A 27,946-nucleotide genomic window follows, 5' to 3' on the forward strand; every position below is an offset into this window, starting at 1 on the left:
ATCCTAAACTACTGGTCTATATGAGGTGTTATATCTCTCAACTGATTCGATAAGCAGAAACTTGTTCTTCGAATGGCCAGTTTCTAAAGGTACGCTGCTGACAAATATAAGTTGATGTTACAGGACTTTCGACTGCCTCGTCAAAAGTCAGAATTGTGCAATTTTTTATGGTCGTTATAACGATCAAATTTACCAATACAACCTGGGTAAAATGCTGTCTGGAGTGTCTCATACCAATTATTATGCCGTTCTTTACACGCTGATTTAACTACGCTAGCTCCATTTACCCGATCAAGATATATGGCTCAAGGCGGGTATGAGCAGTAAACAGGGGATGCATTCTCCCCTTAAGCACCTGATCTCACCTCTGGTTTATCCAGGCCGTGTTTGCCCTACTCTCTGTTTTGTATTGCTTATAGGAGTTATGGGATTGATCACCGTTTGTTATCTTCACCTTTCATGAAAAGGTTGAAGATAATTATAAGTTACCAATATCATAAGCCCTATAAAGAATACAAAATTGAGGGTAGGACAAAGTACGGTATCCTTGACATACCACAGGTGGAATATCGATCAGGAGAAAGCATATCCTATTTCCTCAATAAAAGCATGTCATCTGCTCTGCAATACCTTGCAGCTATAGAAAGTCAATAACTAAGTAGTATGTAGTTGTCTAACTGCGCTTTTAGGGATGGGGGCCGTTCTTTAAATACTAATTTTAACTACGGATTACTCCGTTTACCCGACGGTGACGGTGGATGTGACCGGTCGATAGAGGATGCTTACTCCTCCTACACACCTGATCCCACCTCTGGTGTCTCCAGGGGTCCGTGTTTGCCCAACTCTCTAGTTTGTATTGCTCATAGGAGTTGTGAGATTGATTACTGTTTGTTATCTTCACCCTACCTCTGATATGTCCAGGGTTATGAGGTTGCCCAACTCTTTATTTTGTGTTCTTTATAAGAGTTATGAGATTGACCACTGCTCGTTTTTCACCTTTCCAAGAGTACTTCTCCATATTAATGGAACTTTATTGAGTTCAATGCATCATTGAAATAAATTATGCAACACTAACATGATTGCAGGACTTGGAATACTTCATTGATTGACAGGTCCATGCTTGTGTAAGTGTATCGCAACATTGGAAACTTTTTGTAACGAAGTAGGTTTCAATTGAAGTGTAGAGCGGATCCAGCCTGCTATATTTCAAAATATATTTTTCACATGGCTTTGTTGAAAAAAGAATCATCATAGTGACAGTGGTGTTTATGTATTAAGTTAATTCCCCATTTTTTCAATAACTTTATTCTGTCTGAAATAGCAGTACCAGCGGCATTGTATTATTTATATCTCCGCAAACGAAGTTTGGGGATATATTGGAATCACCTTGTCCGTTTGTCTGTAGACATCATTTCTCCAGACGATATCGTCAACACCAATGAACAGATTTCATTCAAACTTTATGTATATCTTATATGAATAATGAAGTTGTGCACCTGCTATTTTGATCGTGATATTTTAATATTCAAGGAAGTTATGGATATTTTTCTTCCATAATGAAGGGATGTTGTCAGTTTCCAGAGTATGTCTTAAAAACCAATTAATAGATTTGATTCAAATTTTGTGTTTATATTACATTTATGTATAATTTTTAATGAAGTCGTGTTCTTGTCATTTTTATTGAAATTCATTAACATTCAAATTCAAGGGGATTATGAATATTTTCATTTTCCGAGTGTTTTTTCCAACTTCATGGACTTGTAAAAATCAGTTCTTTCGCAGGGACTACAGGATTAGTTTAGGAGAGGGTATAATGGAATTATCATTCCGTTTGTCCGTCTGCCTGTCCATCTGTTTGTGGATGATTTTGTTAATAAAAGATGTGTTGTTTTCTGGCACATGTACGCTGAATAGTAGTTATCCATGTAATATTATTCAGAAATTATATTGAACATATCTTAAATATTCTGAGTAATACACTACTGCAGAATATATAGTCTTGCATTCACATTTATTGCTCTCAACAATCTCCATGACAAAAGGATGTGTGCCCTGCGGGGTGTATTAGTCCCGTTAGGACAATTTTGGTTCCAGGGTGCTGTAGTCTTCCCCTTTGGTCCGAATTTGCAAAGTTCATCCCAATATTCAAACACAGTTTCGCTCTCCTGAAGCTTTCGTAACATGTCTACGAGTAACACTTCTATCATGATCAGGATTTTCATCTGATATCTTTTCAACACCAAGTGCCAAGTCTGACTTGTGTCGTCTTTTGAAGAAGCGCAGGTAACTATCAAGTAACTTCCGTATATTACAAAATACAGTTTATGTGGTTCATGCGGTGCCTCGCATGTCACAATATCATAGTCAGTGCAGTTCACCACCATAACACATGTAATCCATTGCAGCTGAAATTGACTGTCATCTAAAACACAGAATTCACAGCAAAGATTGTACGTGTTTAATTCATGCCTGTCACTAATCTTGTTAATGTCTCTGTTACACTCACCCAGTTGTCCTATTCTATTCTGAAATCACCAAATACTAGATGGTAGTAGAATTTATCCGCATTCCTACCAACAGTGGATTCTCTGAAGGAAAGTCACAATGAAAGCCGCAAAACGGAACTTTGATTCTGTATGTTGAAATTCTACTCTATGCAAGGTGAAGATAACGAACAGTGATCAATCTCGTAACTCCCTCAAGCAACACAAAATAGACAGCTGGGCAAACACGGACCCCTGGACACACCAGAGGCGGGACCAGGCGCCCAGGAGGAGCAAACATTCCCCGTCGACCGGTCACAATGTCAAAGTGTTTATAAAAACGAATCAAACACAGTTTCGCTCTCCTGAAGCTTTCGTAACATGTCTACGAGTAACACTTCTATCATGATCAAATCACAACAAAACATGTTCCTCTATAGATAACTTGTCGTTACAAGCTAAATGGTGCTGGTTTCATCCAACAAAAATTATCTCCTTCCCGCATATATCCAAGCCAATGAGAAACATTAATATAATTTCGTAGAAGTTGCTTATTAATTGTCGTAAAATAAATAAACTTTTAAATGAGATTCATTCACTTTTATAACGCCCCTTTCCACACTTTCAATCAAAGTTATTCGAAGCTCATAATTACTTTTTGTCCACCCAACACTGATGTGTCCAAATGCAAGAAAATGTTGCTCACTATCAAAAGATATCTAATCTGCTGTTTGATTTTTGACAATTCGGTCATCGGCTGTCTTTTGAATTTCGCTCAACAGTATATACTGTGTTTGCAAGGAGTGGTAATTTTAAGTCTGTTTTTCTTGGTACGCAAGCGAATTTCTCAAAAAGGATCTAGTCTAAACACTTACTTGGCAAGACGATGTCTTCACTTACTTTGTTTTTAAATCCTTGTTATGAACGGAACTACTCACTACCTTCATCTTAAGAAGTCCCGTGAAGATCCAAGTTGGAATAGTTCCCCAGTACCACTTGCTTGTTGAAAGAGGCGACTAAATGAGGTCCTTCGGATGAGACCATAGACAACGAGGTCCTGTGTGGCAGCAGACGTGGCACGACAACGATCCCTCTCTGCTCAAAGGTCGTTAGCCCTGATCAGAAGCCTTTTTGCAGCCTTTCACCGGCAATTGATGTCTCTCCATATTAGTGAAAAATTCTCGGGTAACGGATAGGGGCGTTAAATTATACACAACTAACCAACCATCTTAAGAAATTGAACATTAGAAAAAGTTCTGTTGCACCAAGATATTTGATCTATCTACAACATTGTTAACACAACTTGGCAAGTGTAAAACAGCTTTAATTTAAATTCCAGAAAAACAGTTTATTGTATACCATTGCTAGTTTGAAATTTGAATGGTATAAAATTAACAAGTGAAGATAATGAATAGTAATTAATCTCGTAAATCTTATAAAAGATATAAAATTAAAAGACCAAACACGGACCCCTAGAAATACCAGAGGTGGGATCAGATGCTTAGGAGAAGTAAGCATCCCTAATAACAAGTCTTTATTTTAAAAATCGGACATAACGACAATGAATATTAGGCATACAAAAGCCATTTACCGACTTGCCCGGATGTTAGCGCTAGGGGGTCAACAGAGTACCTGTACGTACAATCAGTGGTGTTTAACAAAGTAATATTTTTGATGACTGAATATTTCTGTGTTTCATCTTATTGACGAAACAGCTGTCTATGATGATAAGGTGAAGATAACGAACAGTAATTGATCTCATAACTTCTATAAGGAATACAAAATTAAGAGTTGGATAAACACGGACCGTACACATGAGTGAAAAATTCTCTCGAGAGACATCAATCAATCATAAAGCATGGATGAAAATATAAATATCAGCAATATTTGTCTATTCATTTCACATATCATTACCTAACTGAGTAGCTCAGAAGATTAACTGTCGACTGCAGAACTGTAGATCGCGGGTTCGAGTCCAGTAGGAGTTTAAAACAAATTCATATTGCTAATAAAACTGCATTTTTGGACTAAACGAAGTAAATTTCAAACTTCTCTGGTGCGTTATTCCTCCTTAATGAGTTGGGTATTCTAGGCCATAGTGTAGCATTCCTCCTCAATGAATTGGGTATTCTAGGCCATAGTGTAGCATTCCTCCTTAATGAGTTGGGTATTCTAGGCCATAGTGTAGCATTCCTCCTTAATGAGTTGGGTATTCTAGGTCATAGTGTAGCATTCCTCCTTAATGAGTTGGGTATTCTAGGCCATAGTGTAGCATTCCTCCTTAATGAGTTGGGTATTCTAGGCCATGGTGTAGCATCCCTCCTTTTGTGAAATATGATTGAATATTATTGGAACTTAAGTGAAAAGTGGTTGGTACTAAAGTGAAATTTGAATGATACATCAGTGAAATCATGATCGATATTTAAGTGAAAAGTGATAGGTACTTAAGTGGAAGCTTATAGGTGAAAATTGATAGGTACTTAAGTGAAAATTGATAGGTACTTAAGAGACAGAGTTGTACAGGTCCATAAAAAAGAAGCCTACAAAGTTTTAAAGACTTGCCCCACATTTGAACAAAAACAATACAGCCTCGAAATATAGAATAATGAGGAATTTCATACAGTATGAAAGGGGGAGATAATGAACAGTGATCAATCTCATAACTCCTATAAAGGTGAAGATAACGAACAGGGATCAATCTCATAACTCCTATAAAGGTGAAGATAACGAACAGGGATCAATCTCATAATTCCTATAAAAGGTGAAGATAACGAACAGTGATCAATCTCATAACTCCTATAAAGGTGAAGATAACAAACAGTGATCAATCTCATAACTCCTATAAAGGTGAAGATAACGAACAGGGATCAATCTCATAATTCCTATAAAAGGTGAAGATAACGAACAGTGATCAATCTCATAACTCCTATAAAGGTGAAGATAACAAACAGTGATCAATCTCATAACTCCTATAAAGGTGAAGATAACGAACAGGGATCAATCTCATAATTCCTATAAAAGGTGAAGATAACGAACAGGGATCAATCTCATAACTCCTATAAAAGGTGAAGATAACGAACAGTGATCAATCTCATAACTCCTATAAAAGGTGAAGATAACAAACAATGATCAATCTCATAACTCCTATAAAAGGTGAAGATAACGAACAGGGATCAATCTCATAACTCCTATAAAGGGTGAAGATAATGAACAATGATCAATCTCATAACTCCTATAAGCAATACAAAATAGAGAGTTGGGCAAACACGAACCCCTGCATATACCAGAGGTGGGGTCAGCTGCCTAGGGGAGTAAGCATTCCCTGACGACCGGTCATACCCGCCGTGAGCCATATATCTTGAGTAGGTAAACCGAGCTATCCGTAGTCAAAATCAGTGTACCAAGAACGGCCTAACAATCGGCATGAAACAAATCAGACAGCATTTGACCCAATGATAGGTTGTATTGGCAAACTAGATTGGTATAATGACCATAGAATGACTTCAAACGAGTTTGTTGAAATCCCTGCAACATCGACTTGTTTGTCAGTAGCCCGCCTATATTTAAAAACTGATTATACGGAGAACAAGCTCTTGCGTAACGAATCATTTGAGAGATATAAACACCATATAAAGATGATAATCGAATATTGCTACATAAATATGTGACGTTGATGATGGAGAAGCTGATATCATCCCGTTTATCATATAGTTGATTTGCCGTTAATATTTATTTTCTAAAAAAAAATATCTATGTAGCAGAAGTGTACGACTCTGTGGTGTCTTATATGTCGAGTTCACGGGGATATATCGAATCGACATATGAATGAAAATTATTGTTGTTGATAGATAATACATCGTCGATATATCTTAATGTCGCATTGAAGGCCAGCGCAAGATATTTTTTCTTCTTACATAGAAGTTTTTGATTAAATTTTGCTTCACAAGAATATAAAATCAGGCAGCTAACAAAGGAGCACATTCGTGTCCATGGGAATTCAAATACTGTTGGAAGACCTGATCACCAAAGACTACGAAGTTAAATGAGGAACTCCAGCATATTTTTAATTTGAACTTCGGATAACTTGTGCGTAGAATCAGAGTGGCGTTTAACAAAGTAATTTTTGGATGACTGATCACTAGATATAAATATTTCCGTTTCCCAGTTTTGTTGAAGAAGCAACTGTCTATGATGTCAAATGTTTAGTCTTTAATTCATCGTGAGGAATGACCGTGTAAAGTGTTGAGAAGTCGTGCGTTTTGATGTTGTTGCTTTGAGAAAAGCTTTGCGATTTTTAATTTACTAAAAGGTCTTTAGAATTTTTTTTAGAATCCACATTTGATTTATACCACTTCTGGTTGATGTAGTCGCACATTAGTTTGAAGTTTTTCCTATCTATGTTTGCTTGGGCGTACATTTCACATCAATAAAAGGATTTTCAATGCGTACGAGCTAAATACATGGTACGTTTTCGACGAAATAGACTTACATTCCTGCATTTCTCACCCTTTTTTTTTTTTTTTTTTTTTTTTTTTTTTTTTTTTTTTACAACGTATTAAAATTGAGATTTAAGTTTCTAATATTTAGATGATCTTCCACTTAGACATTATACGTCATGGCAATTCCAGATGAAGCGATCAGAAAAAAGACAGACCAAAACCAGAAGAAATTTATATCTTTATTATCCTCATCATCCAAATACTTGTATACAGAATAACTTCAGATCAGAAATGTTCTAAAATAAATGTGCTATTCAACTAGTACAAGGATGGTCAGCTGCGATTTTCTTTTGAGAAACATATTAAGTTGACCCCAATACACGAAATGATAATTGTCGTTTCCGTAGTTGAAGAAGATTATGAATCGAATGATATTCAAACTATAGTTTATATATCAGAGTAGATAAAAAAGTAGGCTGCACTAAAATCTATGTATCAAATAAATTCTAATCCGACAAAACCACAGCATTTGATATCCATGCGGGTATCAGAAAAGCACCAACATATATCTTAAATTAAGTATCAAAATTATTGTTTCATTTAAAAACTGAGTATCAGATGCTTCAATTATCAATTGCCAATCTCAAAACAATTGCAGCAGCGCATATCATTACTCAAATAGCATAGCAATACAAGACTTCGTTTTCTATCTTATCTATCCAAGTGTCTTAAACTCCACTTGCCACCCTTTTTCATCATTTTGCTGTATGAAACCCGAACCTGTCTTTGAAAAAAGAGCATAAACAAAACACACGATTTGGTACCTTTTTCTAATCAATCCTTTAATCGTCGGTTTGTCCCCTTCTTTTATGCTATTTAACGAATGTCTCGAACCAACTCTTCAACATAAACAGACTTGTGCAACTGACACGTAAATAGGCAACGCTAGACTGTAGACGATTGTTCTTCATGTAGGATTTCCACCACACGTTTTCATAAAAACGATCTGTTTCACATTATTACAAGCACCATACTCGATCTGAAAGCTGGCAACCAGGCACAAGGGATCCATGTGTTTTCTGTTCAAACAGCTTCTATTGATAATATCTTTGTAATACTGAGTTAATATACTTGCATGTATGTCAATATTTAAAAGTAAATTCAAAACTCATCATAACGCATCTGTAAGTTTGTCAAATCAGTCTCTCATCTGATGTAGGAAATTGGACAAAAATAGAGAACACATGGTTTTAAACTTTATAATCCTCTTAGTAAAGAGATACATATTCCAATATTCAAGAAAGAATGTCAATATTGTTTTTGATGATGTTTTGAAATGTTTATATGATTACTACATTTTGGAAGAAAAACTTACGGAACAAATATTTTACAAAAAGAAATGGAAATGTCTTTTCAATTGATGATAACAGCATTTCTTCTTCTTTTTTTAACAATAAGTACTAGAATATACATGTAATTGTCTATATCGCTTTCTTTAATCTATATGAGAGTGTGAGTAAAAGGTGTATATGTATTTGTTGAAAATGATAAAAACAATTAAAACAAGAGGCCCATGGGCCACATCGCTCACCCGAGTCACCTTGGCCCATATCTGAAGACTTTCCATATATATTTGGATGTAAAACCTTAGTCCTTATTATGGCCCAAACTACCCTTTGCAAACTTGAATCTACACTATGTCAGAAAGCTTTCATGTAAATGTCAACTTCTTTGGCCCAATGGTTCTTGAGAAGAAGATTTTTAAAGCTTTTTCCTATATTTGTATGTAAAACTTTGATCCCCCCTTGGGGCCCCATCCTACCCCCGGGGGCCACGATTTGAACAAACTTGAATCTGCACTATGTCAGAAAGTTTTCATGTAAAAATCAGCTTTTCTGGCTCAGTGGTTCTTGAGAAGAAGATTTTTAAAGATTTTTCCTATATATTTGTATGTAAAACTTTGATCCCCCCTTGTGGCCCCATCCTACCCCCGGGGCCCATGATTTGAACAAACTTGAATCTGCACTATGTCAGAAAGTTTTCATGTAAAAATCAGCTTTTCTGACTCAGTGGTTCTTGAGAAGAAGATTTTTCCTATATATTTGTATGTAAAACTTTGATCCCCTATTGTGGTCCCATCCAACCCCCGGGGCCCATGATTTGAACAAACTTGAATCTGCATTATGTCAGTAAGCTTTCATGTAAATCTTAGCTTTTCTGGCTCAGTGGTTCTTGAGAAGAAGATTTTTAAAGTTTTTCCTTCTATATTTGTGTGTAAAACTTTGATCCACCCCTTGGGGCCCCATCTTATCCCCGGGGGCCATGATTTGAACAAACTTGAATCTGCACTATGTCAGAAAGTTTTCATGTAAAAATCAGCTTTTCTGGCTTAGTGGTTCTTGAGAAGAAGATTTTTAAAGATTTTTCCTATATATTTGTATGTAAAACTTTGATCCCCTATTGTGGCCCCATCCAACCCCAGGGGCCCATGATTTGAACAAACTTGAATCTGCATTATGTCAGGAAGCTTTCATGTAAATCTCAGCTTTTCTGGCTTAGTGGTTCTTGAGAAGAAGATTTTTAAAGTTTTTCCCTATATATTTGTATGTAAAACTTTGATTCCCCCTTGTGGCCCCATCCTACCACCGGGGGCCATGATTTGACCAAACTTGAATCTGCAATATGTCAGGAAGCTTTCAGGTAAATTTCAACTCTTCTGGCCCAGTGGTTCTTGAGAAGAAGATTTTTAAATGACCCCACGCTATTTTTGCATTTTTGTGATTATCTCCCCTTTGAAAGGGACATGGACCTTCATTTGAACAAACTTGAAAGCCCTTCACCCAAGGATGCTTTTGGCCAAGTTAGGTTGAAATTGGCCCAGTGGTTCTGGAGAAGAAGTCGAAAATGTGAAAAGTTTACGGACAGACGGACAGACAGACAGACGGACGCCGGACAAAATGTGATCAGAATAGCTCACTTGAACCTTCGGTTCAGGTGAGCTAAAAATAGAGAACAAATATCACAAGTAATGTAATTCATATCAAACTTATTACGAAACTACATATACAAAAGTGATCTACTTACTTACCAGAAAGGCGGTTCTTCCTTGTACACGGTAATATAAATGTTGCGTGTCTCAGCAGGACTTGGAACCATTTTTGACAACAGAACCCCAGAGCAGTGGGGACACAGATGTCTTTAACGTAGAGGTTTCAAGATGAAATCTTCGATAAGGATTGTTAGGTTGTACAGGTGATCGAATCTTGTGTAGAGTTCGTATTTCGGCTTGAGCATCACTGAAGAGACATTTGTCGAAATGCGCACCGGATGCATTAAAATTGGCACCGTATAAGTTTTACGTTAGTGTAATTGAGAAGATTTTCAATAAACACACCATATAATCTTTACAATCAATCAACCAACCAAATTTGATTAGACCTATTGATAATGATTTTAGTAAATTGAAATTCAGAAAAGGGAGAGATAGTTAGTTTAACTCGTCCTAAATATATACATACTTCACGTATAGTCATCCTATATTCAACTAATATCTATATGTCTTGGATGAGATTTTAGAACGTTAACAAAACTATTCCGGCCAGACTCTCTTTTTCTAACAATACCACGTTTCTACGATTTAGAAGCAATTCTAATAATAGCTTTTATAAGTACTTGTCTTTTCCTGTGATTTAAGCGGCCTTTGTTTTATGTCTCTCCAAAACGCTTAAACCAAGAGATGATCGTGAAGGTACCGGATGTCTCCTCCTGGCACTATATGTTACTAGCTTGAAAATACGGATGTATATTCAATTGCTGGGATAAAATTTAGAAATTCATTTCAAAATTAAGGATAATTTCCCTCATATATAGCTCTGATCCTTGGACGAATTTGGCTCCAGTGTTTGGCACTCTGGTTTTCTTTTTAGCTCTTTCAAGTTTATTGTTATTTCGAATTTCCAAACTTTCGGCTTGAGCATCACTGAGGAGACATTATTTGTCGAAATGTGCATCTGGTGCATCAAAATTGGTACCGTATAAGTTTTACATATAAATGAAATTATTCCTTGTATGACTCAGACAAATACAATTCACAAAATTACAAACATGTTGCGTGTTTCTCTTGTTCTAATTCTTTATCGTTTATTTTCATTTAAAAATTCAATTGGAACTGGTCGTATTTGTAAAATATATACCCCTTTCCCAAACTGAAAGGTGATCGGTTTGTAAGGTTACTGGGATAATTTAGTGATCAATTAATATATTTACTGGGATGATTTAGTGATCAGTTAATATAGTTACTGGGATAATGCAGTGATCGGTTTATAAAGTTACTGGGATAATGCAGTGATCGGTTTATAAGGTTACTGGGATAATTTAGTGATCAGTTAATATAGTTACTGGGATAATGCAGTGATCAATTAATATAGACTTGTTTGTCAGTAGCCCGCCTATATTTAAAAACTGATTATACGGAGAACAAGCTCTTGCGTAACGAATCATTTGAGAGATATAAACACCATATAAAGATGATAATCGAATATTGCTACATAAATATGTGACGTTGATGATGGAGAAGCTGATATCATCCCGTTTATCATATAGTTGATTTGCCGTTAATATTTATTTTCTAAAAAAAAATATCTATGTAGCAGAAGTGTACGACTCTGTGGTGTCTTATATGTCGAGTTCACGGGGATATATCGAATCGACATATGAATGAAAATTATTGTTGTTGATAGATAATACATCGTCGATATATCTTAATGTCGCATTGAAGGCCAGCGCAAGATATTTTTTCTTCTTACATAGAAGTTTTTGATTAAATTTTGCTTCACAAGAATATAAAATCAGGCAGCTAACAAAGGAGCACATTCGTGTCCATGGGAATTCAAACACTGTTGGAAGACCTGATCACCAAAGACTACGAAGTTAAATGAGGAACTCCAGCATATTTTTAATTTGAACTTCGGATAACTTGTGCGTAGAATCAGAGTGGCGTTTAACAAAGTAATTTTTGGATGACTGATCACTAGATATAAATATTTCCGTTTCCCAGTTTTGTTGAAGAAGCAACTGTCTATGATGTCAAATGTTTAGTCTTTAATTCATCGTGAGGAATGACCGTGTAAAGTGTTGAGAAGTCGTGCGTTTTGATGTTGTTGCTTTGAGAAAAGCTTTGCGATTTTTAATTTACTAAAAGGTCTTTAGAATTTTTTTTAGAATCCACATTTGATTTATACCACTTCTGGTTGATGTAGTCGCACATTAGTTTGAAGTTTTTCCTATCTATGTTTGCTTGGGCGTACATTTCACATCAATAAAAGGATTTTCAATGCGTACGAGCTAAATACATGGTACGTTTTCGACGAAATAGACTTACATTCCTGCATTTCTCACTTTTTTTTTTTTTTTTTTTTTACAACGTATTAAAATTGAGATTTAAGTTTCTAATATTTAGATGATCTTCCACTTAGACATTATACGTCATGGCAATTCCAGATGAAGCGATCAGAAAAAAGACAGACCAAAACCAGAAGAAATTTATATCTTTATTATCCTCATCATCCAAATACTTGTATACAGAATAACTTCAGATCAGAAATGTTCTAAAATAAATGTGCTATTCAACTAGTACAAGGATGGTCAGCTGCGATTTTCTTTTGAGAAACATATTAAGTTGACCCCAATACACGAAATGATAATTGTCGTTTCCGTAGTTGAAGAAGATTATGAATCGAATGATATTCAAACTATAGTTTATATATCAGAGTAGATAAAAAAGTAGGCTGCACTAAAATCTATGTATCAAATAAATTCTAATCCGACAAAACCACAGCATTTGATATCCATGCGGGTATCAGAAAAGCACCAACATATATCTTAAATTAAGTATCAAAATTATTGTTTCATTTAAAAACTGAGTATCAGATGCTTCAATTATCAATTGCCAATCTCAAAACAATTGCAGCAGCGCATATCATTACTCAAATAGCATAGCAATACAAGACTTCGTTTTCTATCTTATCTATCCAAGTGTCTTAAACTCCACTTGCCACCCTTTTTCATCATTTTGCTGTATGAAACCCGAACCTGTCTTTGAAAAAAGAGCATAAACAAAACACACGATTTGGTACCTTTTTCTAATCAATCCTTTAATCGTCGGTTTGTCCCCTTCTTTTATGCTATTTAACGAATGTCTCGAACCAACTCTTCAACATAAACAGACTTGTGCAACTGACACGTAAATAGGCAACGCTAGACTGTAGACGATTTGTTCTTCATGTAGGATTTCCACCACACGTTTTCATAAAAACGATCTGTTTCACATTATTACAAGCACCATACTCGATCTGAAAGCTGGCAACCAGGCACAAGGGATCCATGTGTTTTCTGTTCAAACAGCTTCTATTGATAATATCTTTGTAATACTGAGTTAATATACTTGCATGTATGTCAATATTTAAAAGTAAATTCAAAACTCATCATAACGCATCTGTAAGTTTGTCAAATCAGTCTCTCATCTGATGTAGGAAATTGGACAAAAATAGAGAACACATGGTTTTAAACTTTATAATCCTCTTAGTAAAGAGATACATATTCCAATATTCAAGAAAGAATGTCAATATTGTTTTTGATGATGTTTTGAAATGTTTATATGATTACTACATTTTGGAAGAAAAACTTACGGAACAAATATTTTACAAAAAGAAATGGAAATGTCTTTTCAATTGATGATAACAGCATTTCTTCTTCTTTTTTTAACAATAAGTACTAGAATATACATGTAATTGTCTATATCGCTTTCTTTAATCTATATGAGAGTGTGAGTAAAAGGTGTATATGTATTTGTTGAAAATGATAAAAACAATTAAAACAAGAGGCCCATGGGCCACATCGCTCACCCGAGTCACCTTGGCCCATATCTGAAGACTTTCCATATATATTTGGATGTAAAACCTTAGTCCCTATTATGGCCCAAACTACCCTTTGCAAACTTGAATCTACACTATGTCAGAAAGCTTTCATGTAAATGTCAACTTCTTTGGCCCAATGGTTCTTGAGAAGAAGATTTTTAAAGCTTTTTCCTATATTTGTATGTAAAACTTTGATCCCCCCTTGGGGCCCCATCCTACCCCCGGGGGCCACGATTTGAACAAACTTGAATCTGCACTATGTCAGAAAGTTTTCATGTAAAAATCAGCTTTTCTGGCTCAGTGGTTCTTGAGAAGAAGATTTTTAAAGATTTTTCCTATATATTTGTATGTAAAACTTTGATCCCCCCTTGTGGCCCCATCCTACCCCCGGGGCCCATGATTTGAACAAACTTGAATCTGCACTATGTCAGAAAGTTTTCATGTAAAAATCAGCTTTTCTGACTCAGTGGTTCTTGAGAAGAAGATTTTTCCTATATATTTGTATGTAAAACTTTGATCCCCTATTGTGGTCCCATCCAACCCCCGGGGCCCATGATTTGAACAAACTTGAATCTGCATTATGTCAGTAAGCTTTCATGTAAATCTCAGCTTTTCTGGCTCAGTGGTTCTTGAGAAGAAGATTTTTAAAGTTTTTCCTTATATATTTGTGTGTAAAACTTTGATCCACCCCTTGGGGCCCCATCTTATCCCCGGGGGCCATGATTTGAACAAACTTGAATCTGCACTATGTCAGAAAGTTTTCATGTAAAAATCAGCTTTTCTGGCTTAGTGGTTCTTGAGAAGAAGATTTTTAAAGATTTTTCCTATATATTTGTATGTAAAACTTTGATCCCCTATTGTGGCCCCATCCAACCCCAGGGGCCCATGATTTGAACAAACTTGAATCTGCATTATGTCAGGAAGCTTTCATGTAAATCTCAGCTTTTCTGGCTTAGTGGTTCTTGAGAAGAAGATTTTTAAAGTTTTTCCCTATATATTTGTATGTAAAACTTTGATTCCCCCTTGTGGCCCCATCCTACCACCGGGGGCCATGATTTGACCAAACTTGAATCTGCAATATGTCAGGAAGCTTTCAGGAAAATTTCAACTCTTCTGGCCCAGTGGTTCTTGAGAAGAAGATTTTTAAATGACCCCACGCTATTTTTGCATTTTTGTGATTATCTCCCCTTTGAAAGGGACATGGACCTTCATTTGAACAAACTTGAAAGCCCTTCACCCAAGGATGCTTTTGGCCAAGTTAGGTTGAAATTGGCCCAGTGGTTCTGGAGAAGAAGTCGAAAATGTGAAAAGTTTACGGACAGACGGACAGACAGACGGACAGACAGACAGACGGACGCCGGACAAAATGTGATCAGAATAGCTCACTTGAACCTTCGGTTCAGGTGAGCTAAAAATAGAGAACAAATATCACAAGTAATGTAATTCATATCAAACTTATTACGAAACTACATATACAAAAGTGATCTCCTTACTTACCAGAAAGGCGGTTCTTCCTTGTACACGGTAATATAAATGTTGCGTGTCTCAGCAGGACTTGGAACCATTTTTGACAACAGAACCCCAGAGCAGTGGGGACACAGATGTCTTTAACGTAGAGGTTTCAAGATGAAATCTTCGATAAGGATTGTTAGGTTGTACAGGTGATCGAATCTTGTGTAGAGTTCGTATTTCGGCTTGAGCATCACTGAAGAGACATTTGTCGAAATGCGCACCGGGTGCATTAAAATTGGCACCGTATAAGTTTTACGTTAGTGTAATTGAGAAGATTTTCAATAAACACACCATATAATCTTTACAATCAATCAACCAACCAAATTTGATTAGACCTATTGATAATGATTTTAGTAAATTGAAATTCAGAAAAGGGAGAGATAGTTAGTTTAACTCGTCCTAAATATATACATACTTCACGTATAGTCATCCTATATTCAACTAATATCTATATGTCTTGGATGAGATTTTAGAACGTGAACAAAACTATTCCGGCCAGACTCTCTTTTTCTAACAATACCACGTTTCTACGATTTAGAAGCAATTCTAATAATAGCTTTTATAAGTACTTGTCTTTTCCTGTGATTTAAGCGGCCTTTGTTTTATGTCTCTCCAAAACGCTTAAACCAAGAGATGATCGTGAAGGTACCGGATGTCTCCTCCTGGCACTATATGTTACTAGCTTGAAAATACGGATGTATATTCAATTGCTGGGATAAAATTTAGAAATTCATTTCAAAATTAAGGATAATTTCCCTCATATATAGCTCTGATCCTTGGACGAATTTGGCTCCAGTGTTTGGCACTCTGGTTTTCTTTTTAGCTCTTTCAAGTTTATTGTTATTTCGAATTTCCAAACTTTCGGCTTGAGCATCACTGAGGAGACATTATTTGTCGAAATGTGCATCTGGTGCATCAAAATTGGTACCGTATAAGTTTTACATATAAATGAAATTATTCCTTGTATGACTCAGACAAATACAATTCACAAAATTACAAACATGTTGCGTGTTTCTCTTGTTCTAATTCTTTATCGTTTATTTTCATTTAAAAATTCAATTGGAACTGGTCGTATTTGTAAAATATATACCCCTTTCCCAAACTGAAAGGTGAAGATAACGAACAGTGATCAATCTCATAACTCCTATAAGCAATATAAAACAAATTTGGGCAAACACGGACCCCTGCATATGCCAAAGGTGGGATCATGTGCCTAGGAAAAGTAGGCATCCCCTGTCGACCGGTCACACCCGCCGTGCGATTTATATCTTGATCAGGTAAACGGAGTTGTCCGTAGTAAAAATCAGTGTGCCAAGAACGGCCTAACAATCGGTTTGAAACAAGCATTTGGCCCAATGACAGGTTATATTAGCAAATTAGATTGTTATAGCTACCATAGAATTTGCGAAATGCTGACTTTAAACGAGACTGTTGAAACCCCTGCATCATCAACTTGTCTGTCAGTTGTCTGTCTCGATTTGAGAACTGATCATACGCAGAACAAGGATAATAAATCTGAAAACCAATAGGGGTTGACTAGTGATGATCAATTTGTCTATGAACTCTGATATTTAGTTATCGATCGGACTACAATTACTTTATGCATCCAAGAAAGCCCTTTGATTTTTAACCTGAAAATCAATATGAGATAAAGGGATCTTTAGTTATTTGTTGGACAGTAAATATTGTATGCCTGCTAGACACTCAATGAACTTTGACGTTTTGACCTCCTCAAAATTATTAAAAGGTTATAGAAAAGTCAGAACAAGTCTGTATAAATTACAATGTTTGATGATGATTGGGTAAAGGACTCTCTAGTTACCACTTACAGCTAGACAACTGCTACATAACATACATGCTAGAATTACCAGCTAGACAACTGCTACATAACATACATGCTAGAAAACCCGTGTCCTCTGGCTTTTGTACCTGCACATTAATATAGGTCATCTACTAGTCATGACAGAGCTACCGCGATCCCTTTAAGAGTGAAAAATTCTAGAATGAACTAACAAAACAAGACTGCAGTGATCGGTTAATATAGTTACTGGGATAATTTAGTGATCAGATAATATAGTTACTGGGATAATGCAGTGATCGGTTTATAAAGTTACTGGGATAATTTAGTGATCAGATAATATAGTTACTGGGATAATGCAGTGATCAATTAATATAGTTACTGGGATAATTTAGTGATCAGTTAATATGTTACTGGGATAATGCAGTGATCGGTTTATAAAGTTACTGGGATAATTTAGTGATCAATTAATATAGTTACTGGGATAATTTAGTGATCAGTTAATATGGTTACTGGGATAATGCAGTGATCAATTAATATAGTTACTGGGATAATTTAGTGATCAGTTAATATAGTTACTGGGATAATGCAGTGATCAATTAATATAGTTACTGGGATAATTTAGTGATCAGTTAATATGTTACTGGGATAATGCAGTGATCGGTTTATAAAGTTACTGGGATAATTTAGTGATCAGTTAATATATTTACTGGGATAATTTAGTGATCAGTTAATATAGTTACTGGGATAATGCAGTGATCAATTAATATAGTTACTGGGATAATGCAGTGATCGGTTTATAAAGTTACTGGGATAATTTAGTGATCAGTTAATATAGTTACTGGGATAATGCAGTAATCAATTAATATAGTTACTGGGATAATTTAGTGATCAGTTAATATGTTACTGGGATAATGCAATGATCGGTTTATAAAATTACTGGAATAATGCAGTGATCGGTTTGTAAGGTTGCTGGGATAATGCTGTGATCAGTTAATATAATTACTAGGATAATGCAGTGATCAGTTAATATAGTTACTGGGATAATGCAGTGATCGGTTTATAAAATTACTGGGATAATTTAGTGATCAGTTAATAAGTTACTGGGATAATGCAGTGATCGGTTTATAAGGTTACTGGGATAATGCAGTGATCAGTTAATATAGTTACTGGGATAATTTAGTGATCAGTTAATATAGTTACTGGGATAATGCAGTGATCGGTTTGTAAGGTTGCTGGGATAATGCAGTGATCGGTTTATAAAATTACTGGGATAATTTAGTGATCAGTTAATATGTTACTGGGATAATGCAGTGATCGGTTTATAAGGTTACTGGGATAATGCAGTGATCAGTTAATATAGTTACTGGGATAATTTAGTGATCAGTTAATATAGTTACTGGGATAATGCAGTGATCGGTTTGTAAAGTTACTGGGATAATGCAATGATCGGTTTATAAAGTTACTGGGATAATGCAGTGATCGGTTTATAAGGTTACTGGGATAATTTAGTGATTAGTTAATATAGTTACTGGGATAATGCAGTGATCAATTAATATAGTTACTGGGAAAATTCAGTGATCGGTTTATAAAGTTACTGGGATAATGCAGTGATCGGTTTATAAAATTACTGGGATAATTTAGTGATCAGTTAATAAGTTACTGGGATAATGCAGTGATCGGTTTATAAGGTTACTGGGATAATGCAGTGATCAGTTAATATAGTTACTGGGATAATTTAGTGATCAGTTAATATAGTTACTGGGATAATGCAGTGATCGGTTTGTAAAGTTACTGGGATAATGCAATGATCGGTTTATAAAGTTACTGGGATAATGCAGTGATCGGTTTATAAGGTTACTGGGATAATTTAGTGATTAGTTAATATAGTTACTGGGATAATGCAGTGATCAATTAATATAGTTACTGGGAAAATTCAGTGATCGGTTTATAAAGTTACTGGGAGAATGCAGTGATCGGTTTATAAGGTTAATGGGATAATTTAGTGATCAGTTAATATAGTTACTGGGATAATGCAGTGATCAATTAATATAGTTACTGGAATAATTTAGTGATCAGTTAATATGTTACTGGGATAATGCAGTGATCAGTTAATATAGTTACTGGGATAATGCAGTGATCGGTTTATAAAATTACTGGGATAATTTAGTGATCAGTTAATATAGTTACTGGGATAATGCAATGATCGGTTTATAAAGTTACTGGGATAATGCAGTGATCAGTTAATATAGTTACTGGGATAATTTAGTGATCAGTTAATATAGTTACTGGGATAATTTAGTGATCAATTAATATAGTTACTGGGATAATGCAGTGATCGGTTTATAAAGTTACTGGGATAATGCAGTGATCAGTTAATATAGTTACTGGGATAATTTAGTGATCAGTTAATATAGTTACTGGGATAATTTAGTGATCAGTTAATATAGTTACTGGGTTAATGCAGTGATCAGTTAATATAGTTACTGGGATAATTTAGTGATCAGTTAATATGTTACTGGGATAATGCAGTGATCGGTTTATAAAATTACTGGGATAATGCAGTGATCGGTTTGTAAGGTTACTGGGATAATTTAGTGATCAGTTAATATAGTTACTGGGATAATTTAGTGATCAGTTAATATATTACTGGGATAATGCAGTGATCGGTTTATAAAATTACTGGGATAATTTAGTGATCAGTTAACAAGTTACTGGGATAATGGAGTGATCGGTTTGTAAGGTTACTGGGATAATTTAGTGATAAGTTAATATATTTACTGGGATAATTTAGTGATCAGTTAATATAGTTACTGGGATAATGCAGTGATCGGTTTATAAAGTTACTGGGATAATGCAATGATCGGTTTATAAAGTTACTGGGATAATGCAGTGATCGGTTTATAAGGTTACTGGGATAATTTAGTGATAAGTTAATATAGTTACTGGGATAATGCAGTGATCAATTAATATAGTTACTGGGATAATTCAGTGATCGGTTTATAAAGTTACTGGGATAATGCAGTGATCGGTTTATAAGGTTAATGGGATAATTTAGTGATCAGTTAATATAGTTATTGGGATAATGCAGCGATCAATTAATATAGTTTCTGGAATAATTTAGTGATCAGTTAATATGCTACTGGGATAATGCAGTGATCAGTTAATATAGTTACTGGGATAATGCAGTGATCGGTTTATAAAATTACTGGGATAATTTAGTGATCAGTTAATATGTTACTGGGATAATGCAATGGTCGGTTTATAAAGTTACTGGGATAATTTAGTGATCAATTAATATAGTTACTGGGATAATGCAGTGATCAGTTAATATAGTTACTGGGATAATTTAGTGATCAGTTAATATAGTTACTGGGATAATTTAGTGATCAGTTAATATAGTTAGTGGGATAATGCAGTGATCGGTTTATAAGGTTACTGGGATTTGGATGGTTATTTTATGTTCCGTCGAAAATTATTCACTTATTGTGAGACGACATTAGTTGTAGGTGAAGTACCACAAATTTAGACCCATGCTTATAGCGCTTTTGGTCGTTGCAGTTAGGAATCTTAAACGTGCAAATGTCTAGATCTGCCGCAAAACCGGAACTCCGTTTTTAAGGTCACATCCAAAATACATGTGATTGTCACTTCTTAATGATGAACGTTTGGCGATGGAAAAAGTGAAGATAACGAACAGTTTAGAAGGAGCAATCATTTCATGTTTACATCTTCAGTTTCACGTGGCCATGGCACGGGCGGGACTCAAACCCTCGACTTCCGGTTACGAGTCGAACTTTCCACTACTGAGGTGAGTAAATACTAGGATAATGCAGTGAGAAGTTGATAAAGTTACCGGGATATAAGTTAATAAATTGACTAGGATAATGCAGTGAGAAGTTGATAAAGTTACCGGGATATAAGTTAATAAATTGACTAGGATAATGCAGTGAGATAAAGTTACCGGGATATAAGTTAATAAATTGACTAGGATAATGCAGTGAGATAAAGTTACCGGGATATAAGTTAATAAATTGACTAGGATAATGCAGTGAGAAGTTGATAAAGTTACCGGGATATAAGTTAATAAATTGACTAGGATAATGCAGTGAGATAAAGTTACCGGGATATAAGTTAATAAATTGACTAGGATAATACAGTGAGAAGTTGATATAAGTTAATAAATTGACTAGGATAATGCAGTGAGAAGTTGATAAAGTTAATAAATTGACTAGGATAAGTTGTTACTTGGGTTTGGTTGGATGTTTTACGTCCTGTTATTATTCACTCGTTTTGAAGGTACCACAAATTTGGCTCCGCGTTTATGGTCGTTGCACTGAGGATTCTTTAAAGTGCCAACGTCTCCGATCCGAAAGACCCGCGATTGTCACTTCTTAATTCCGATTCATTGATTGATTGTATCTTGTTTAACATCCCTCTCAAGAATTTTTCACCCAATATAAGATGTCACCAATACCGGTGAAGGGCTTCAAATTTAATCCTATGCTCGGCGCTTACGGCCATTGAGCAGTGAAGGTTCTTTAGCATGCCACACCTACTGTGACACGGGACTTCCGTTTTTAAAGTCATCTCCGAGGACCCGTGATATTCACACCTGATGCCGCACGTTTGGCGATGGAACTATCACTATCTGTTTTAACGATTTAGGTCTGTCGCAGCCAGGATTCAAACCCCAACTTTCCGCTTGCGGGGCGAACGTTCAACCTCTAGACCACCGCGGTTGTTGTGTAATACTGAGCGTGTGGCGAAGGAATAATAAGTTTGACACAGCCATGGCTCAAGCAGGACTCGAACTCTCGACCCTCCGTTTACGAGGCAAACGCTCTACCACTGAGCTACTGCGACCGGTTAAAATTACTTGGATAATACAGTAGTGATCGGTTAATTGATTGATTGAATATTGTTTAACGTCCCTCTCGAGAATTTTTCATTCATATGGAGACGTCATCATTGCCGGTGGAGGGCTGCAAAATTTAGGCCTATGCTCGGCGCTTAGGGCTTTTGAGCAGGGAGGGATCTTTATCGTGCCACACCTGCTGTGACATGGGACCTCGGTTTTTGTGGTCTCATCCGAAGTCGCCTTTTACGACAAGCAAGGGGTACTGAGGACCTATTCTAACCCGGATCCCCACGGGAATAGTGATCGGTTAAAAAATTATTGAGAAAATGCAGTGACAAGTTAATAAAGTCCCTTGGATAACTTAGTTACAGTGGATAAAATTACTTTGATAATTATGTGATTAGAGAATAAAGTTACATGGATAATTTTGTAATTAGTAAATAAAGTTACTTAGATCAGTTAATTTAGCTACTTGGATAATTTTGTGATCAGTTAATAAAATTATTGGGATAATTCTGTGATTAGTAAATAAAATTACTTGGATAATTTAATTAGTAATTAAAGTTGCTGGGATAGTGTTACTAAGATGATGCATTGGTCAGTTGATAAAGTTCTTTGTACATCTATAATTCTGTGATTAGTGAATAAAGTTACTTGAATAATGCATTGATCAGTGAAGAAGGTTACTTGGATAATGCATTGATCAGATAATAAAGTTACTTGGATAATGCAATGATCAGATAATAAAGTTACTTGGATAATGCAATGATCAGATAATAAAGTTACTTGGATAATGCAATGATCAGATATTAAAGTTACTTGGATATTTTGGTGATCAGTTAATAAAATTACTGGAAATTTTGCAATAATCAGTAAATAAAGTTGTTATTATTACAGTGATAGTAAATAAAGTTGTTATTATTACAGTGATAGTAAATAAAGTTGTTATTATTACAGTGATCAGTTGTTATTATTACAGTGATCAGTTGTTATTATTACAGTGATCAGTTGTTATTATTACAGTGATCAGTTGATAAACATAAATACGATTCATGTAACTGCGGAAGTGAATTTTCAAACTAGTATGAACAACGATGTCTTTCATGGAAAAATATATGTATCAGATTCCTATTTGATATTTTACGGTTCCACTACCAAACTCACTGCATCACCACATTTATGAGCACGGCAAGTTCTTGATTCCGAAACATATTACAGATATTGATTAATTAAATATGGTTTACAATGCTAATTGATATTCCAGTCACAGAAATGAATTCTGTTTCTCTCGATCGTAGACACACAGCTACAGCTGCTCCCATCTACCAACATTGTCTACGTAATATATTATTTTCTTTTGTATATTTTCTAAAATCACATCGAACAGGAAGTATTTCACGACTATGAGGAAATAAAATAGAGACAGGTCATGCGTTGTATACAGTAATGTGATGGCTCAGTGAGGAAGCGGAGGGTCGTCGCCATTTTGAAATTCGATTAGAGGTAAGACGATTAATGTTCAGAATTAGAGCACGGAATTAGACCACGGGTTCATTAATTAAATATCAGAACTAAGGTCCGAAATTCAGAAATCAATATATGCCGGTTGATGCTTCTATGTTTAGTTTTGGCATCTGGATATTACAGCATTAATTTGATTTAAATACATGTAACTGCGAGATATGATTTTTAATTTGATATATAGAGGTAGCATATCGTGATGGAAAGAAAATCAAAATAACACACGGTGTTTCACATTTCTTTTGTACGATCCTGTATTTTTGTCTGTGTCTGATACTACTTTCTGTTTACAAATGACTTCTATCTTGTATAAGTAGTGAAAGTTGAAATACATACATTGATCGAGCAATCGCATATAAATGAATATTTATTACATAATCAGATTGAGAGAAGAAAATGATTGTGTTGTGAACAGATCGGACTTACCTGTGTGGCGTATTTCTGTAAAGTCCTCGACACATCGTCTTCGCTTTCTCACATCCTGTTAAAATCGAAAGTAGACCAATGTTTACAGAAGGATTTTAGCAACGGTAGATTGAAATCGCGTGACGCCCTTCTTTTGTTAACATTATAATAGGTGTGTTCGGGTGACTGAAACCGGTAGTATTACATCAGAAATGAACTTTTACTTTGTACAGATTATAGTCCGTTCTCAAGTTATAAAGGTATAGAGACAGTATCTCTTATCATAGGCAAACATTCCACGAGGTAGACGGCGTTTGTGTCGAAATATATTGAATTACACTGCACAGATGAATTTGAACCTGTGCCAACACTGTGATTTTAAAGGTTCAGACCACGCACGTGTTCCACTGTCAGTACTTTACTGTACAAACACGTCTATATTTAGCCGCTTATCTGCTGCGCTCTCATAGTTATCGTTCACCACTACTTAAGATATCCTGGCTAGTTTTCACAACTACACGTAAGTACCTTCTTGAGCGTGATGTTAAATACAATTATCATTTATGTTAATTTTGTGTCGATGTTAACGGTGTAGGAAATTTACAGTGTTGTGTTCTCTTCTTTTTTGGGTTAGATATTTTCAAGAAACTACTCGAATATTTGTAGTTTTCTATCATTCGCTAGAACGTTGATCGCTGATAAAGGAATCTGACGTATATCCGTTAGATAGGTAAAGATTTCGTTCAAGCGAATCTTTGCTGAGGATATGTGAAAGTACTGTCAAAAATGTAGAATCGTTCCAGATATCACGAAAGACAAAATACGTCACGCCAGCTGACACGTCATTGAATTCAGTCACACGTTGCACGCAGTTTGAGAACGTGCTACAGTTCGCGTGTGCGTGAAGTAAACTCGCATGTGAAAATACATTTTTGATCACATTTTTAACGTTTCCTCCGATGTGATATATTTTGACGACGATCAAATTCAGTGACTTGCAGGTTAGGGGCGATGACGGTGATTCTGAAATGATTCTATTGGAGATGTGAACTGGTCATCCCTGTTTAATACCACGTTACCTCTTTAATGGTTGTGTGCTGTAAGTCAAGTTCATATCAATGTTTTAACGAATTGTGTTGTGCTTGGTCTCATGCTTACCCACATGTTCGTTAAGTAATGTATCATGATCTCGTAAGGTTTTATGATAAACGAAAAACTTGAAAATGACTGGTCTTGTCTCTTTCGAGTTCAATCACATGACTTTATCTAAACTCTCTGTGGACTCAACACAGTCTAATTGTCATTGGTGAGACACGATTATATTTCAACTGCCTTCACCTTGTCCAATCAATTGATTGATTAATTGCAAGGTACTGTATATTCCTTCAAATGCACTTCATTCTTATGAAGATGATTCCAAGTAGGGGTTTATAGACATTTTCTAGACTTGTCTAGATCTGTGAGTTTTTTCTTCTGATGAGAGATGTATTGAATGACAAGTAGGTTGTTGGAGGTTTTTGATTTCATACACGAGCCTTATTTAGAGGCTTTTGAGAAAAACAACACGTCATACTAATAAAGGTGGTTCATTACACCAAAACTTGTTAGCTTACCTGAGCTGAAAGGTCAAGTGAGCTTTTCTGATCGCCTGTTGTCCGTCGTCTGTAAACTCTTTACATTTTTGACTTCTCCAGAACCACTGGGCCAATTTAACCACACTTGGCAAAAAGCATCCTTGGGTAAAGGACTTTCAAGTTTGTTCAAATGAAGGGTCATGTCCCCTTTAAAGGGGAGATAATCACAAAAATGCATAAATAGGATGGGTCATTTAAAAATCTTCTCAAGAACCACTGGGCCAGAAGATCTGAAATTTACATGAAAGCTTCCTGACATAGTGTAGATTCCAGTTCAGTTAAAACCATGACCGCCAGGGGTAGGTTGGGTAACAAGAGGGGACCAGAGTTATGCAAGCGAATATGTAGGTAAAACCTTTGAAAATCTCAAGAACCACTGGACCAGGAAAGTTGAAATTTACAAGAAAGCTTCATGACAGAGTGCAGATTCAAGTTTCTTAAAATTATGATCTCCAAGGGTATGATGGGGCCATGATAGGGGATCAAAGTTTTACATACAAATATATCTTTAAAAACCATCTGCTTAAGAACCACTGGCCAGGAAAGTATACATTTACATGAAAACTTCATGCCATTGTTAAAATCATGGCTCCCGGGGGTAGGATGGGGCCACAATAGGGGATCAAAGTTTTACATTCAAATATATGGGAAAATCATTTAAAAAATTCTCAAGAACCACTGAGCCAGGAAAGTTTACAATCACGTGAAAGCTTCCTGACATAGTGCAGATTCAAGTATATAAAAATCATGGCCCCGGGGGGAAGGATAGGACCACAATAGGGGATCAAAGTTTTACATACAAATATATAGAGAAAATCTTTTAAAATCTTCTTCTCCAGAACCACTGGGCCAATTTCAACCACACTTGACAAAAAGCATCCTTGGGTGAAGGACTTTCAAGTTTGTTCAAATGAAGGGTCAAAAGGGAGATAATCACAAAAATGCATAAATAGGATGGATCATTCAAAAATCTTCTCAAGAACCACTGGGACAGAAGAGCTGAACTTAACATGAAAGTTTCCTGACATGGTGCAGATTCCAGTTCAGTTAAAACCATTCCAGTTCAGTTAAAACCATGACCCCAGGGGTAGATTGGACAAATATATAGGTAAATCCTTTGAAAATATTCTCAAGATCCACTGGACCTGGAAACCTCAAATTTACATTGAAGCTTACTGACAAAGTGCAGATTCCCATTTGTTAAATTGTGACCTTTAAGGTATGATTGGACAATAGGAATCAAAGTTTTACATACAAATAAATAGGGAATTTTTTTAAAGATCTTCTTCTCAAGAAACATTGGACCAGAGAAGTTTACGTTTACATGAAAGCTTCCGGCCATAGTGCAGATTCAAGTTTGTAAAAATCATGACTCGGCTGTTGGTTGGGACCACAATAGGGATAAAATTTTACATGCGAATATTACAAGTCTCTAAATATTGGCCAAGGTGACTCAGGTGAACTATGTGGCCCATAGGTCTCTTGTACTTTTTATGACACTACATCACAAGATGGCGATTTTTAAATGCTTTGTGAAATTACTTGTATTGGTCGATTAATTTTTTTTTATCATCGTAGTTCAATTTGACAAAATCTTATTTATTGAAGTAATTTTTGAAAATCGTGGGTTTATTATCCAAAATTGAATATTTCCAGCCTTCATATCTGTGCTAGCTATTTCATATTATCATGATTTCATAATTTCGTGCTGATTTGAGAAACTATTGGATTCCAAGGTGTAGTGAGCTACCTTATGTTGACAGTGCTACCGTTTGGGTGAGCACAGCTGTAAAACGTCATCATTCACTACTTACTTCTACTAATATTTCTCTTATACATGTGCTACCAGTGTGTAGTGTACTGAAAATCGCACAATAACATTGAGAAGGACTTACAAAAATCATCGAAAATCTTTATCTAAAGAGTGACACTACAGCTCATTTTCCACATTTTAATCAAGTGTTTTTTTTTAAAAACAATTATTGATAAAATGATAAAAATCATATCGATACTAACAATTTTGAACAATGGAATGCATCAATTTGCTCTCAACTGTGCTTTGAAGATCATACGGAATTCAAATGTTTCTTCACACTGACTCGGACTTTTCAATGCATATTTACATCACGTGATTTTAAATGACAGCAAAGGTGTCGTGTAGAACGTTACTGAAATACCCATTAGGTGATCCACACTCGCCTTTCAAGTATGAAATTATTCCCGGCTATTTATAATTAAGAAATTATGAATCATTATTTTAACAGAAACCCTTCCATGTTCCTAATGACAAATGTTTTTTAAACTAACACGTGACGTACTCAAGATAAAAAAAAAAAAGCAAAGTTACTTTTAAGGGTGAGATCAAAAGTTTCATGTTTG

The 27,946-nt window shown here is 35.6% G+C and overlaps 1 long non-coding RNA gene across 1 annotated transcript; it reads right to left on the minus strand.

Moving 5' to 3' along the window:
• Positions 1-7,148: 7,148 nt before the first annotated feature.
• LOC125670653 (uncharacterized) lies at positions 7,149-24,419 on the minus strand. The gene is made up of 2 exons (XR_008795997.1): positions 24,158-24,419; positions 7,149-24,009 (listed from the first exon to the last, which is right to left on the minus strand). It is a non-coding gene; the product is annotated as an uncharacterized LOC125670653 (long non-coding RNA).
• Between the last annotated feature and the right edge of the window lie 3,527 nt (positions 24,420-27,946).

This window comes from Ostrea edulis, chromosome 1 (assembly GCF_947568905.1).
Source record: "Ostrea edulis chromosome 1, xbOstEdul1.1, whole genome shotgun sequence".
NCBI lineage: Eukaryota > Metazoa > Mollusca > Bivalvia > Ostreida > Ostreidae > Ostrea > Ostrea edulis.